This window comes from Lolium perenne, chromosome 4, assembly GCF_019359855.2.
Source record: "Lolium perenne isolate Kyuss_39 chromosome 4, Kyuss_2.0, whole genome shotgun sequence".
NCBI classification, from domain to species: Eukaryota; Viridiplantae; Streptophyta; class Magnoliopsida; order Poales; family Poaceae; genus Lolium; species Lolium perenne.
The window spans coordinates 161689336-161707105 of NC_067247.2; positions in this window are offsets into that span (position 1 = coordinate 161689336).

Below are 17770 nucleotides of genomic sequence, written 5' to 3' on the forward strand. Positions count from 1 at the left end.
TAGGAAGAAACTATTCTCTATATCGCTGTCTGGTAAAGCGGCGCATTGGTATAAATTGTTGAATGAGGATTCTCTTGATTGGAAGGATATTGTGCCTCTATTTTATTCTAAATTCTATCCTCCAAGTGAAATTCACGAAGACCGGAACCGCATATATAATTTCCGGCCTCATGATGGAGAGAGTATTGCCCAAGCATGGGGGAGATTAAAGTCTTTAATTTTCAAATGCCCCATTCATGAGCTTCCTGGTAATATCATCATTAATAATTTCTACGCAAGACTTTCTTTTCAAGATAAAACCTTGCTGGATACTACTTGTTCTGGATCATTTACATGCAACAAAGAAGAGTTTAAAAGGGACCTTCTTGATCGGATTCAGGAGAATAATGAAGGATGGGAGAACGACAAAGATAGAGATTCAGGTATAAATTATGATTATGAATGCATTGAAACTTTTATGGATACTGATAAATTTCGTAATATGAGTGCTACTTATGGTCTTGACTCTCAAGAATTTTTATAAGTATCATGAACCTTACAAAGATAAAACTGATTCACCTATAGATAAATGTGTTGAAATTAAAACTGTTGATCATATTCTTCCTGAAGCTTATATTGAAAAAACTCCTCTCCCTGCTAAAATGAAGGAGTATTCTGTTATAACTAGTTCGGTTAATAAAAATGCAAATAAACCTATAGAACTTGAAGAGCAAATAAAAGTTGAACCTGCTATTGCAATAGTTAAAGATCTTGTGACTGAAAATGTAGAAGATGGTCATATTATTTTCTGTGAAGATGCTTCGAATATTGTTTCACATCCTAATAAGTCTAGGAAAACCAGTGTTCCTATGCTCTCTGTTAGAATTGGTGATCATTGTTATTATGGTTTATGCGACATTGGTGCAAGTATTAGTGCCATTCCTTATGAGCTTTACACGGAAATCATGCATGAAATTGGTTCTTGTGAACTTGAAGATATTGATGTGGTTATTCGGCTAGCTAATAGAGAAACTATCTCTCCTATTGGTATTGTTCGAGATGTGGAAGTACTATGTGGTAAGATTAAATATCCTGCTGACTTTTTAGTACTTGGTTCTGCTGCTAGTAAGTCTTGTCCTATCATTTTTGGTAGACCTTTTGTAAATACTTGTGGAGGTGTTATAGATTGCAAGAAAGAGAAAATTGTAACTAAATTTGCTGGTGAATCTTATGAGTTTAATTTCTCTAAATTTGCTAAAACTCCTTATAAAGCTAATTTGCCTAATAATGATTTTAGAGTTGAACAGTGTGCATCTATTGCTCTTGCTCCTAATAATCCTTTGCAGCAACATTTGGAGGATAGTGAGAGTGAAGTCTTTAGGGAAGAAAGGAATGAGCTTGATGAAATTTTCCTTCGTCAACCTATTCTTAAACATGATTTACCGGTTGAAGATCTAGGTACAACACCACCACCAAAGGAAGATCCTGTTTTTGATTTAAAACCATTGCCTGATAATCTTAAGTATGCTCATATTGATGATAAGAAAATATATCCTGTTAGTATTAGTTCTAAGCTTTCAGAGTTTGAGGAAGAAAGGTTATTGGAAATATTGAAGAAACACCGAGGAGCTATTGGCTACACTCTTGATGACTTGAAGGGGATTTCTCCCTCTATTTGCCAACATGCCATCAACATGGAAGATGATGCAAAGTCTGTTGTTGAACATCAGCGTCGTCTAATTCCTAAGATGAAGGATGTGGTAAGGAATGAGGTATTAAAACTGTAAGGGTATTTTACCCTTATCCATTATTTTGGTAACAATGACACCGTGCTAGAGTATTTGGCCTAATATGTTTATAAGGATAATCTCAGGTATTAGGCAAAGAGGCATAAATGGTGTATCAAAGGAACAAGAAGGCTAAAGGAGACCCCCCACTTCAACAACAATCGAAAAGGGGTCTACAGCAGAAATCCGGTCTGCCGCCCGGTCAGCCGGCCTCCAGACCGGCGAGTCAGGCGTGCGGTTCGGTCGACCGGGCGCCAACCGGGCGTCAAATGAGCGCCTAAGTGGTCCGGTCTGCTGCCCGGTCTGCCGGCCTCCAGACCGGTGGGCCCGGCGTGCGGTCCGGTGGACCGGGTGCCAACCGGGCGCCAACCGGAGGAGCTCCTGGATGACGCAAAGTGTCTCCCGGTCGGGGTTCGGTCTACCGTCCGGTCTGGACCGGCAGGTCCGGTCCCTGGCCCGGTCCGACCGGCCGCTGCACCGGACAGTCCGGTCAGTGGTCCGGTTGACCGGGTTTGTCGGGAGAAACGATGAGGTGGCAAGTGACCAACGGCCATATTTCGAAGAACACTATAAATAGGCCTTCTCCTACCTCTGAACAGTTAGACACTACACTACAAGCTGTTCTTGAGCTCTCTCTCTCTTACTCCAGTGCTAGAAACACCAAAAGCCTCAGATCTCCCTCCTCCTCCACCCAAACTCAAATCCCTCCGGGGAATCGTTAGAGGAGGACCCGATCTACTGTTCTACCAAGCCAAATCTCATTCCCCCTTGTATTCATCGAGAAGCTTGCTTCCTAGGGTTCCTTGGAAACCCTAGGTGGGCAAGAGGAGTCCGAAAGCATCCGGGCTGTGGATTTGCTCCGGGCAAGATTGTGAAGGTTTGGAGGCTACCTCAAAGTCTACCACAAGTGAGTGAGCTATTCCTTCGCGGGATAGGCTCCGGAGAATAGGGTGAGCCTTCGTGGCGTGGGGAATCCTTCGTGGGACCTCCACCTCTCCAAACGTGACGTACCTTCTTGCAAAGGAAGGGAACACGGGAATACATCCTCGTCTCCGCGTGCTATCGGTTATCTCTAACCGAACTCCTTACTTGTGATTTGACTGCCTGTGAGAGCCTTCGTGCTCGAGTTAGTTGTATCCTCATATAGGTTGCTTCACCTAGTTTGCATTAGGCTCACCTTTATATTATGCAAAGCCTAATATTGCAAAGAAAGAATTAAAATCTGTAGAAACCTATTCACCCCCCTCTAGGTTTACCATCTCTATACTTTCAATTGGTATCAGAGCCTGGACTCTTACTAAGGGCTTCACCGCCTTAAGAGTGAGATGGATAAACTATTCGAGGGTCTAGATGAAGACTCTAACCTTTCGGTTAAAGAGATGAAATCTAGATTCTTGGCATATGATGCCGAGAAGAAGAAAAAGGAGGATGAACTACAAAGCCAAATGGCAGAGATGTCTGCCATGCTTAAGAACTTGACTAGTGGGCCCCCCTAGTACGGCTTCGGCATCCCTAGGGAGCTATCGTGAAGTCAACCATGACTATCCCAAAAACACTTCACCCATGCCTCATATAAACCATAGTGGGAATGTTCCCCATTTTGATGGAACTCACTTTCCTTTTTGGAAATCTTCTATGGAATCTCATATTCGCAGCTGCAGTGTGGAGTTATGGGAAATCATTGTTCATGGATACCGGGAGCCACAAGATCCCATTCGGTTGACCTCCACCGAATTCTACAACCGTCAACTCAATGCCTCCACACGTGACAAGATTAGGAGTGGCATCAACCGCAAGCTCCTTGATCAAGTCAATGACATAGACTCCGCTAAAGAGTTGTGGGATCGAATCATAGTACTCCAAGAGGGAACCGATTTGATCTAATCAGCTCTTTATGAGACCGCAAAGCAAGAGGCCCATCAGTTCATGATTCGATAAGGAGAATCCGTGGCCGATGCTTATGCAAGGCTATGTGCTCTTAGAGTGAGGGTCAAAGGACTTGGAGTTGAGAAGTACAATGACGGCTTCGAGATGAATGAAGCATTCATAAAGTCCAAGGTCATTGCTATGATTGCCGTCAATCAAGAAGACACCAACCTTGCACTCAACTTGCAAATCATGACCAAGAGTGCCGATCTCAACTCCGATGATCTAGTCTCCTATGTGGCCGCCAATGAAAACATGGCCAAAGCGGGAAAGAGGCTCATGGCAATGAACCGTATTGATGAAGCCTCACACAACCATGAAGCGCCACACAACCTTGCTCTCAAAGCTAGGGCCGATCATGGAAGCAAAGAAGACTATGAAATTCAAGAAGATGAAGAAATGACTTCAACTAGTGACATTGCTACCGACTTTGCTTTCTTTGCCAAGAAGTACAAGGCAAAGTTCCCAATGCTCCTCAATGACAAGAAGAAGAAGAGAACTTGCTACAATTGTGATGAAGATAGCCACTTTGCAAATGAGTGCCCTTATGAGAAAAGGGTAGACAAGCCAAGATTCATCAAAGGGGTCAAGCCAAGATTGAAGCCAAACCCAATCAACGATCGATACAAGAAGAACAAGGGAAGAGCCTTTGTTGGGGCCGAGTACTTGTCCGATGATGAAGAGGAAGATGAGGAGAAGGAGGCCGGGGTGGCCGGTTTGGCTTTCTCTAAGCCCGGGTCACTCTTCACATATGACTACTCCAAGGACTACTCCACGGAGAATGATGTTGGATCTTCCTTCATGGCAAGAACAACTCAAGATGATGACTCCGATGACTCTCCCTCCTCTACAATCGTTGGCTCTTGTCTTATGGCAAGGGAAACCAAGGTAATGGAACCTCCACCTTCCCTATCTAGTGTTCTTGATGATGGAAACGAAAATCAAGAAGAATTAATTGTGCTTAAGGAACTCTATGATCTTAGATGCACCCTTCGTGGTGAAGCTCTTGTCAAGTTTGATTTCTTGATGGACTCACTCAAGGAAAAGGATGAGTCCATTGAGGAATTAGAATATCATTTGAATGAGAAGGAACGGAGATTCAATCTCCTAAGACAAGAGCTAAAAACCGAAAGGTGCATATCTCAAGGCCTTAAGCAACAAATTGAAACTTATGAACTTGATAAAGTTAAGGACCTAGAAACTATTGATAGGGCTCAATCATTGAATCAAGAGCCCAATGCCTCAAAGGAGGAGCTTGAAGTTGCTCATGCTTCTCTCACTAGGGATCTTGACCACCTTGAAAAGGCTAACAAGCTTGTTAAGGATGAGCTCAAGAAACTTGGAGAGAACCATGACCTACTCCAAGAAACCTACAAAAAGGCTCTTGGATCAATGAAGGATCCCATTGTTGTTGAAAAGCTTGCTTGTTCCTCCACTTCCTTTACTAGTGAGCATGCTAAACTTGTTGAGGAACATGTTCGTTTACAAGAGGAACTCTCTTTGCATGTTGAGACCAATGCATATCTTGAATCCTTGGTGACCAAATATGGTCTTGACTATCATCCTAATGAATCTTCTTGTGAGCAAGCATCTATTCTTTAGGAAAATGTTAGGTTAACAAAGGAACTTGCAAAGTTCACCACCGCCAAGAACAAGATGGGATTGGATGACCTCTTGAGTAAGCAAAGGTCAAACAATCAAAAGTTTGGACTTGGATATGTTCCCAAGTCTCACAAGAAGAACAACTACAAGAAGGAGAAACCCACTCAAGATAAGAACAAGAAGGTCACTAATAAGGGCAAAGCCACTAGTGGTGACCGCACGGGGCCAAACGATCATTATGCTTTATTTGTTGATTATTATGGTGATGTCTATGCTAACTATGTTGGCCCTCCTAATGGCTATGCTTATAGAGAGTACTCAATTTGGGTACCAAAAGATATTGTTGCCATTGCAAAGGAACCCATTAATCGATGGGTTCCTAAATCCTCTACTTGATTTTGTAGGGGTATTCCTCCGGTGGTCCAAAATGGGTGTTTGATAGTGGATGCACCAATCATATGACCGGAGGAAGAGGTGTGCTTGATCAATTCATTGAAGATATCAACAAGAAGTCAAGCATCACCTTTGGTGACAACTCAAAGGGAAAGGTACTTGGGTATGGCAAGGTAGCAATCTCTAAGGACTTGTGCCTTGAGACGGTTATGCTTGTTGAATCCCTTGGCTATAACTTACTTTCTATATATCATCTTGCCGATGTCGGTTACAATTCATATTTCACTAATTATTGTGTGAAAGTCTTTAGGAGTGACAATCTCAAATTGGTCCTTGTTGGATATGTGGAGAACAACCTTTACGTGGTTGACCTCTCGAAAGAGAGCTCCTCTCCCTCCACATATCTAATGGCGGCCAAGCATGACGAAGGTTGGTTGTGGCATCGCCGCCTTGGTCATGTTAACATGAGAAATCTTAAACAACTCCTGAAGGGTGAGCACATTGTGGGACTAACCGGCATTTCTTTTGAGAAAGATCGTGTTTGCAGTGCATGTGTAGCCGAAAAGCAACTCAAGAAGAAACATTCTATCAAGAGTATTGTTACCACATCTAGGCCCTTGGAGCTCCTTCATTTGGATCTCTTTGGGCCATCACATTATGATACTCTTGGTGGGAGCAAGTATGGACTTTTCATTGTTGATGATTACTCAAGATACTCTTGGGTCTTTCTCCTTAAGTCTAAGGACGAGACCCATAGAGAGTTCATCACCTTCGCCAAGAAAGCTCAACGTATGTATGAATCCGAGATCAAGGCAATTAGGACCGACAATGGCACCGTTCAAGAACTACACTATGCAAGAGTTTGTTGATGATGAGGGCATCAAGCATGAGTTTTCGGTGCCATACACCCCTCAACAAAATGGTGTTGTTGAAAGGAAGAACCAGACTATCATTGAGATGGCAAGAACCATGTTGAGTGAATTCAACTCACCCCACAACTTTTGGGGAGAAGCCATCTCTACGGCCGTCCACTACTCCAACCGGCTCTTCCTCCGTCCCCTCCACAACAAAACTCCATACGAGCTTCTTACCGGTAACAAGCCTAATGTCATGTACATTCGTGTCTTTGGATGCAAATGTCTTGTTAAGAACAACAAAGGAAAGCTCGGTAAATTTGAAACTAGAACCATAGAGGGTATATTTGTTGGATATGCGGAGAACTCTCACGCCTATAGATATTACAACCGGTCCACTGGGACTATTGAAGTATCTTGTGACGTGGTGTTCTTGGAGGATAATGGCTCCCAAGTGGAGCAAGTTGTTCCATGTGTTGCAGGTAATAATGATGATCCATCTAGTGCCATCAAGCATATGGGCATTGGACACATCCGGCCCATGGAAGTTCATAATGATGATCAAGATGATGGAGTAGATGTATCAAGCACGGCTCAAGTGGAGCCTAGCTCAACTCAAGCCGAACCATCAAGTGCAACTCAAGAACCATCCTCTACTCAAGATGAGTCACGTTCCGAAGAACAAGAAGAGAACCTTCATTCCATGGAGCAAGACCATGATGATGATCAAGAAACATTCTCAACTCATGATCAAGCTCAAGTGATCCCTCATGATCAAGCACTAGCAAGAGATGAATTCATTGATCATGAAGGAACCATTCGGAAGATCAAGGCCGCTACAAGGGCAAGTGACATGAAAGTGGATCAAGTCCTTGGTAGCATCTCAAGAGGAGTGGTAACTCGTAGAAACCATGTATTACTTATCACTTATTGTCAACATCATGCTTTTGTGTCTAGTTTTGAACCACTTAAGGTACATGAAGCCTTGGTTGATCCGGATTGGGTAATTGCCATGCAAGAAGAATTGGAGTGTTTCACTCGTAATGAAGTATAGTCTCTAGTTGAGAGACCCAAGGATCATCGCATCAATGTTATTGGGACCAAATGGGTATTCAAGAACAAGCAAGATGAGAATGGCATTGTCATACGAAACAAAGCAAGGTTAGTGGCGCAAGGGTTTGCCCAAATAGAAGGTATGGATTTTGAGGATACCTTTGCGCCGGTAGCCCGTCTTGAAGCTATTCGTCTTTTGCTTGCATTTGCATCTTTCCACAATTTCAAACTATATCAAATGGATGTGAAAAGTGCATTTTTGAATGGTCCCCTAAAAGAAACCGCATATGTGGCTCAACCCCCGGGTTTCGAAGACCCATGCCAACCCAACCACGTGTATTTAGTCCATAAGGCACTCTACGGTCTCAAGCAAGCTCCACGTGCTTGGTATGAGTTCCTTAGGTATTTCTTACTACATGATGGGTTTTGCATGGGTACGGTCGATTACACCCTTTTCACCAAGCGGGTTAAAGGGGGTGGCCTATTTATATGTCAAATATATGTTGATGATATTATCTTTGGTGGAACTAACCTCAATCATAACAAAGCTTTTGAGCTATTGATGACTAGGAAATTTGAGATGTCCATGATGGGAGAGTTGAAGTTCTTCCTAGGCTTCCAAGTGAGGCAACTTGCAAAAGGCACCTTCATCTCTCAAGAAAAGTATGTGAGGGACATGCTCAAGAAATTCAACATGACCAATGCAAGCCCAATGAAGACACCCATGCCCGTAAAGGGACAACTTGGCTCATGTGACGGTGAGAAGGATGTGGACATAAAGGTATACCGCTCCATGATAGGATCCTTGCTCTACCTCTGTGCCTCTAGGCCGGATATCATGCTAAGTGTAGGGATGTGTGCTCGTTTTCAATCCGCTCCTAAGGAGAGCCATTTAATGGCGGTCAAACGGATTCTAAGATACCTTGTTCTCACTCCTACTCTCGGGCTATGGTATCCCAAGGGGTCAACCTTTGAACTCATTGGCTATTCGGATTCCGATTGAGCCGGTGATAAGGTTGACCGGAAGTCTACCTCCGGGGCTTGCAAATTTATTGGCCGGTCATTGGTGAGTTGGTCATCCAAGAAACAAAACTCCACCGCTCTATCCACCGCCGAAGCCGAATACATATCCGCGGCATCTTGTTGCACTCAATTGTTATGGATGAAGCAAACCTTGAAAGACTATGGTGTGTCTCTTGGTACGGTGCCTCTTCTTTGTGACAATGAAAGTGCAATAAAGATCGCCAACAACCCTGTTCAACATTGTCGCACCAAACATATTGACATTCGCCATCACTTCCTATGTGATCATGTTGCCAATAAGGATATTGATCTCACTCATGTGGGAACAACCTACCAATTGGCAGATATTTTCACTAAGCCTTTGGATGAAGCCCGTTTTGTTAACTTGAGAGGAGAACTTGGTATTCTTGATCCTAAAAACTTGGATTGATTAACTTCTTGCACTATATTCTTGCATTTATCTTGCTATCTAGCTTAGAGGCATAGCACATATGGGGATAGTCATCCTACCATGTCTTGGTATGATGCATACCTATGTGTGCAACATAAATAGACCCAATGTCATTATATGGACCCAAGCATGTCTCTTCGAGGTCTCATGACATTTGCGCTTTCACATAGGGGGAGTAATCCCTCGCCCCTCATTGAGCCTTCATTACAACTTGATTTGACTATATAAGGCCAAATAATCTTATTGCAAAAATCATTTCAAAATGACTTATGATTCTTGATATATATTTCGAATCATGCCCATTGTTGCTATTTACATCTTGTTTGGATTTTCTCTCCAATGGGTATGCCTAGAGAACTTTGTGTTTCCAACCCCATGTCTATGCTCATCTCATCAGCATCTATCTATCTATATGTACATGTCATCATCTGAGCATTCACACACATTTACACAAAGAATAGGGGCAAAACGAGACAAAATTGGGTAGTTAGTCCCTGGCCGGTCTCTGGCCCGGTTGGACCGGCCTCTGGGCCGGATCAGCCGGCGCCAGGTCCGGTCGACCGGGCGCCCGACCGGCCGTGCGGCCTGTTATGTGTTGGGAGAGGATACCCCTTGGGGTCTTCTTCCTCATTACCCCCCAACTCCCAAACCTCCATGGCCGCCGCCTCTACCACCTCTACCACGATCTAGGACCTTCCCACCACAAGAATCATCCCAAACTCCACGAAACCATAGATCGGGCCCCTTGGAACAACTCTACCAAAGGATTTGGTCCCTCTCAAGCTATTTTGGGAAATTTTGGAGTTCTTGGGTTTCAAGCCCTACCTAGTGTTCTTCTTGCTCTCTTGATCAAGGAGGACCATGTCTTCGGGTAATTTGCTCTCCCTTTCTCCCTATTTTCTAGTCCTCATCACACATTGCAATTTCTTGAGAAGATTTGAGGAAATTTTAGGGTTAGGGTTAGGGTTTGTAAGTCCTCATGCCTTTAGAGTGTCTCACAACACAATGCACATACTCCACTCTATTGCTATAGTCTATGTCCAAGTTTATGAGTTTTTGCATGATTTTGTGGTAGAAATTATGGGCAACATCTCACAAATCGATAGATGCGGTCACCAGCCCGGTCAACCGGCCTCTCAACCGGCTGGCCCGGCGTGCCGCCCGGTCAACCGGATTGGCAACCGGCTCGTCCGGTCTGCCGCCCGGTTTGACCGGCCTGTGCGCCGGATTGTCCAGTTTTCGCACACTCTCATCAAAACACTTGTATATATGCTATGCTTTTTGGCTTCCCTCTTATTGATGACATATACACTTACCCCACTGCTATCCTCGCTCTATTCTCTCATTCACATGTAGTTGGAGTGGTGAACCACGTGGCACTGTTGCCAAGAGAGGACGGACTGCTGAGAATCCACCCCGCCGTACTAGTGGTCGCGTACCCACTGCAGCTCATCATACTACTGACACTGGCAGCTCGGCTGGGAGAAGAAGCAAGTCAGTTGGTGGTAAGAAAAAGGATAAGCATGCCACCCAAGAGGATGATGAAATAGTGCCAGATTTCAATATTGCGGATGCACACCGTGGTGATTGGCAGGAAGTGAGGACGGTGAATCCGTATCGCTATGAGCAACGGACTTACACTGGTGGGGACAAGTTCTTCTGGACCAAGACATAAGTAGCCCTATGGGATGGTTTCTATAATACTCGAGAGTGTATGAAGAATGGTGTTGTTGTGATGCCCAAGGCCATCAATCCTGAAGAGCTTGCCTTGCATGAAGCCACAAAGTACCGCTTTGTGGTTGAAACCTTGAAGGGTATGGGACTATATGACCTTGTGTGCCTGAAGCCCGATGATGAACAAGAAGATGCCACCTATTGTCCCCTTCTAGTCCGTCAGTTCCATTGCACCGTCTTCTTCCGTGATGATGCAGACCGCACCATGACTTGGATGACTGGCAGGGAGAAGTACTCCTGCACCTACACTCAGTTCTGTGCGGCCATGGGTTTTGGTGGTGGCCGTGCTCAAGGGTACATAATTCATACTCGGCCTAAGCTCACTAGAGGTGACATCTCCTTTTGCTATCCCACTAACCCCACAGCTGGGCCTCCCACTATCTCTGGGATGTACTACTCATATCTTGTCCTTGCCAAGATGTTCCGTGAGAGTCTCATCAGCAAGTCAGGCGATACTAGTGAAGTCAGGAACTACCACCTGAATCTGATGTACTATTGCCACCCTGCCAGGATAAGGAAAATTGATGGTTGTGATCTTATTCACTGTGAACTGAAGCGTGCAGTTATGGACCGCATGACTCCCAACTATGCTCAGTATGTTCAGCGGCTCATCAACTACATTGTTCCTGCTCCTCTCAACACTCTTGATGAAAGTGTCATCATGGAACCATTCAGATTCCCTACTCAGGACGGTCGCCCGGAAGTTCCTTCCATGATGCCCTCCAATGAGCGCCGTTCCAAGGAACACCATGATCCTGCAGCGAGCTCCAGCTACTCTCGGCGCCCTCAGCGTGGTGCCGCTCGCTTCTTCTCCAGCATGTGGCAAATGTGCAAGAATACCAATGATGTTGCACATCAGAGTCTTGCCTTGAACCAGGAGACACGGAGGAGACAGAGTGAGTTCATGGCTACACGGAATGCTCCTGTTCCTCCTTCTGGCCCTGAGATGGAGCCTGTGGTTGCACCTGCTTGGGAGATGCCTCCCATTACTGATGAGATGCTCCAGAACTTCGACCTTTCCATGTATGCTCATGGTGGCCCTCCTCCTCGGACTGCTCATGCTCCTACTCCTACTGAGGATGATGGTGATGAGGATGAAGGTGATGCGGCTGCGCGCGATGATGGCGAGAGCTCCTACTCCGCCGGGCATGAGTTCTATTGATGGGTGCGATAGCATCTCGCCTCTTTTCTTCACCTTTTTGGTGTTCCGATGCCAAAGGGGGAGAAGAGAGTAGAGTCTAGGACCACGGGGTTCTTTGATTGTCACAAGCCATGGGTGTTGCTTTATTTGAATCTTATATGGCTTGTGCTTATTTGCTTTGATTTCTCAAGAACCATTTGCTACTTCGAATAATTCGTGTATGGACGTGTATGGACGACTATTTGTATGCTTAATCACTCTATTAGGATAATCATGCTTTATGCTTATATATCTTGATATACTTGTCCATACCATGCTTGTTTCCTAAAGATATTGGGGGAGCTTCTCATATTCCACAAATGGTGCACTTTGCATTCAAACGCAAATTCTCCAAGTGCACACATTATGGGGGAGCTGTCGTAATATCTTATATGGAATCAAGGTTTAGAGCTTATCATAATATCTATATGTGACTCTAGCTCGGTTTGTCATCGTATACCAAAAAGGGGAGATTGTAAGGGTATTTTACCCTTATCCATTATTTTGGTAACAATGACACCGTGCTAGAGTATTTGGCCTAATATGTTTATAAGGATAATCTCAGGTATTAGGCAAAGAGGCATAAATGGTGTATCAAAGGAACAAGAAGGCTAAAGGAGACCCCCCACTTCAACAACAATCAAAAAGGGGTCTACAACAGAAATCCGGTCTGCCGCCCGGTCAGCCGGCCTCCAGACAGGCGAGTCAGGCGTGCGGTCCGGTCGACCGGGCGCCAACCGGGCGTCAAATGAGTGCCTAAGTGGTCCGGTCTGCTGCCCGGTCTGCCGGCCTCCAGACCGGCGGGCCCGGCGTGCGGTCCGGTCGACCGGGCGCCAACCGGGCGCCAACCGGAGGAGCTCCTGGACGACGCAAAGTGTCTCCCGGTCGGGGTCCGGTCTACCGTCCGGTCTGGACCGGCAAGTCCGGTCCCTGGCCCGGTCCGACCGGCCTCTGCACCGGACAGTCCGGTCAGTGGTCCGGTTGACCGGGTTTGTCGGGAGAAACGATGAGGTGGCAAGTGACCAACGGCCATATTTCGAAGAACACTATAAATAGGCCTTCTCCTACCTCTGAACAGTTAGGCACTACACTACAAGCTGTTCTTGAGCTCTCTCTCTCTTACTCCATTGCTAGAAACACCAAAAGTCTCAGATCTCCCTCCTCCTCCACCCAAACTCAAATCCCTCCGGGGAATAGTTAGAGGAGGACCCGATCTACTGTTCTACCAAGCCAAATCTCATTCCCCCTTGTATTCATCGAGAAGCTTGCTTCCTAGGGTTCCTTGGAAACCCTAGGTGGGCAAGAGGAGTCCGGAAGCATCCGGCCTGTGGATTTGCTCCGGGCAAGATTGTGAGGTTTGGAGGCTACCTCAAAGTCTACCACAAGTGAGTGAGCTATTCCTTCGTGGGATAGGCTCCGGAGAATAGGGTGAGCCTTCGTGGCGTGGGGAATCCTTCGTGGGACCTCCACCCCTCTAAACGTGACGTACCTTCTTGCAAAGGAAGGGAACATGGGAATACATCCTCGTCTCCGCGTGCTATCGGTTATCTCTAACCGAACTCCTTACTTGTGATTTGACTGCCTGTGAGAGCCTTCGTGCTTGACTTAGTTGTATCCTCATATAGGTTGCTTCACCTAGTTTGCATTAGGCTCACCTTTATATTCCGCAAAGCCTAATATTGCAAAGAAAGAATTAAAATCTGTAGAAACCTATTCACCCCCCTCTAGGTTTACCATCTCTATACTTTCAAAAACTTCTTGAAGCTGGTATTATATATCCTATTGCTGATAGTAGATGGGTTAGTCCTGTGCATTGTGTTCCTAAGAAAGGAGGAATAACTATTGTACCTAATGATAATGATGAGCTCATCCCTCAAAGAGTAGTTGTAGGGTATAGAATGTGCATTGATTATCGAAAAGTTAATAAAGTTACTAAGAAAGATCATTACCCTTTACCTTTTATTGATCAAATGTTAGAAAGGTTATCTAAAAATACTCATTTTTGCTTTCTTGATGGTTATTCTGGGTTTTCACAAATTGCTGTTAAAACTAAAGATCAAGAGAAAACCACTTTCACTTGTCCCTATGGAACTTATGCTTATAGGCGTATGCCTTTTGGTTTATGTAATGCTCCTGCTACTTTTCAAAGATGCATGTCTGCTATTTTTCGTGGCTTTTGTGAGAAGATTGTAGAGGTATTCATGGATGATTTTTCTGTCTATGGGAATTCTTTTGATAATTGCTTGCGAAACCTTGATAAAGTTTTACAGAGATGTGAAGAAACTAACCTTGTTCTTAATTGGGAGAAATGCCACTTTATGGTTAATGAAGGAATTGTATTGGGACATAAAATTTCTGAGAGAGGTATTGAAGTTGATAGAGCTAAAGTTGAAGCAATTGAGAAGATGCCCTATCCTAGGGATGTTAAAGGTATTCGTAGTGTTCTTGGTCATGCTGGGTTTTATAGGAGATTTATTAAAGATTTCTCTAAGATTTCAAAGCCTCTTACTAATCTTCTTCAAAAATATGTATCTTTTGTTTTTGATGATGATTATAAGGAAGCTTTTGAAACTCTAAAGAAAGCCTTGACAACTGCTCCTGTAGTTGAACCGCCTGATTGGAATTTACCTTTTGAAATCATGTGTGATGCTAGTGATTTTGCTGTAGGTGCTGTCCTTGGACAGCGAATAGATAAAAAATTGAATGTTATTCATTATGCTAGTAAAACTCTTGATGCTGCTCAAAGAAATTATGCTACAACTGAAAAAGAACTATTAGCTGTGGTTTTTGCTTGTGACAAGTTTAGACCTTATATTGTTGATTCAAAAGTTACAATTCATACTGATCATGCTGCAATTAAATACCTTATGGAAAAGAAAGATTCTAAGCCAAGGCTTATTAGATGGGTGCTTCTTTTGCAAGAATTTGATTTGCATATTATAGATAGGAAAGGTGCTGATAATCCTGTTGCTGATAATTTATCTAGATTGGAAAATATTGCTTATGATCCTGTTCCTGTTAATGATAGTTTTCCAAATGAACAATTGGTTGTAATAAAGGTGAGCTCGCGAGATAGTCCTTGGTATGCTGATTATGCTAACTTTATTGTTTCCAAGTACTTGCCTCCAACCTTTTCAGCCCAGCAAAGGAGGAAATTCTTTTATGACTTGAGGCATTATTTTTGGGAATACCCACACTTATATAAAGAAGGAGTTGATGGTATAATGCGAAGATGTGTTCCCGAGTATGAACAACAAGAGATATTGAGTAAGTGTCATGGTAGTGTTTATGGAGGACATCACGCCGGAGATAGAACCGCGCAAAAGGTTCTACAATCAGGTTTCTATTGGCCAACTCTCTTTAAAGATGCAAGGAAGTTTATTTTATCTTGTGATGAATGTCAAAGGGTTGGTAATATCTGCAGACGCAATGAAATGCCTATGAATTATACTCTTGTTATTGAACCATTCGATTGTTGGGGATTTGACTTCATGGGACCTTTTCCTTCCTCAGAAGGTAACACTCATATACTTGTCGCTGTTGATTATGTTACTAAATGGGTGGAAGCCATACCCACAAAAAGTGCTGATGGTGAGACCTCTTTAAGAATGCTTTTAGATATTATTTTTCCTAGATTTGGAGTTCCTAGATATCTTATGACTAATGGAGGTTCTCATTTTATTCATGGTGGTTTTAGAAAAACCCTTGCTAAGTATGGTATTAATCATAGGATTGCTTCCGCTTATCATCCTCAAACTAGTGGGCAAGTAGAATTATCAAATAGAGAGATTAAATCTATCTTGCAAAAGACTGTTAATAAATCTAGGGAGAATTGGGCTAGTAAATTGAAGGAAGCACTATGGGCTTATAGAACTGCTTATAAAAATCCTATGGGTATGTCTCCTTATAAAATGGTTTATGGGAAAGCTTGCCATTTACCTTTAGAACTAGAGCACAAAGCTTATTGGGCTGTAAGAGAACTAAACAAAGATCCTAAACTTGCCGGTAAGAAGAGACTGCTACAATTGAGTTCTCTAGATGAATGGAGAAGTGAAGCTTATGAAAATGCTAAACTTTTTAAGGAGAAAGTTAAGAAATGGCATGATAGAAGAATTATCAAAAGAGAATTTAATGTTGGGGATAAAATCCTATTGTATCGGTCTCTTCTCAGATTTTTTGCAGGGAAATTACTCTCAAAATGGGAAGGACCATATGTCATTGTGGAGGTGTATCGTTCAGGGGCAATTAAAATTAGTTTTCTGAAAGGTGATGCCACACAAGTGGTAAATGGACAAAGACTCAAGCATTATATTTCTGGAGACTCTTATAATGAAGATGTTGATGTTATTCGAGTAGTGACTCCGGAAGCTTTCATCAAAGGTCAAATTGACAGTTCTGCAGAGTTCGACTTTGAATAGGTAACAGTTCTGGTAATAAAAGTCCGTGTTTAACTTTCCGAACAATGTTTTCGCTACTTTTGGAAAATATGAAAAATTACGAGATCGAAACGGAGTGGAGGAGACGCACGAGGGCGTGCCCCCATAGGTCGGCGCGGGCCCTACCCTGGCCGCGCCGCCCTATGAGGACGGCCCCTCGGTGTCCCTCTCCAACTCTGGTTCGGCCTGGTACTTTCCTTCCGTCGTGAAATTTTTTGCTATATAATCTCCCGGACCCCTGGAGGTCCGTATATCGTTTTCTCGTCGTGTTTTGTTTCGAGCTGTTTTTTGCCAGGATCTACTTCGGATCTAAAGCCAGCATGTCTTCGTCAGGAACTCCGAAGGACAGCTTCTTTGAGGACGTCGTCAACCCGTACATGAACGAGCTGAAGATGCACCCCAAGGAATTGCTGCTCGTAGATGGAGAGTTGCAGATTGAAGATGTCCGGGGTCCTAAAGGAGAAGGAAGTTTGGAGGACAGGATGGAGAAACTAGAACAAGAGGTCTTCAACTACAAGAAGATGGCTGAGCGTGAAGTGGACATCTTCCACAAAATTGTATCTGAACTTATTGATGGACACAAGAAGGAGACTGCAAAGCTATGGGACGATATCCTCTCGCTTCACGACACCACCAACAAACTCCAAGCTCAACTCTATGATGTTCAGAATCAAAACTGTGAGTATGAAAACAGGTTTAAACACATAAGCTATGCTGCTAGTTTCAGGATTCCGGAGACCAAGATGTCGTTTGTTGATGGAGAGCCTCTTCCTTGGAAGTCTGATGATGGGAAGAATTCATCACCACCGCCGAAGGAGTAATTCATCATTGGTATTGGCACCCCCTTGGTTTGTTCCAAGCTTGGGGGGAGTGCCGTGGTATCACATCATCACTATCTTTTACCTTTTTACTATCAAGTAGTGTCATATCATGAGTAGGGAAGTTATCATATAAGATGGTTGTAGTGTGGAAGTATCTCTCTTTAGTTGGTTGTCTATGTATCCCTTGGTGTGAGTTATCGTTATGGAATATTAATGAGAAGTCTTATCATTTACATATTGCACACCTTATTTTAGTTTGCAATCTCTATTATATGATTGATCTTGTTGTTAGTATTGGTATCACTTTGGGAGCATTGAGTAAATCTATTTGGTTTTGGCAAACTTAGCATTGGTCAATAGCAACAACACTTTGAGTTTAAGTAGAGAAGAGAAATACATGTAGATATGCTATTTCATTATCTTTCTTTCTTGTTAGCTCTTAGTGTTCTGAAGTTAAAACTATTTGTGCTTACAAGGAAGATGCATGATTGTTTCTATCACATGTGTATTTGTTTGTTTCCCTCAACTCTT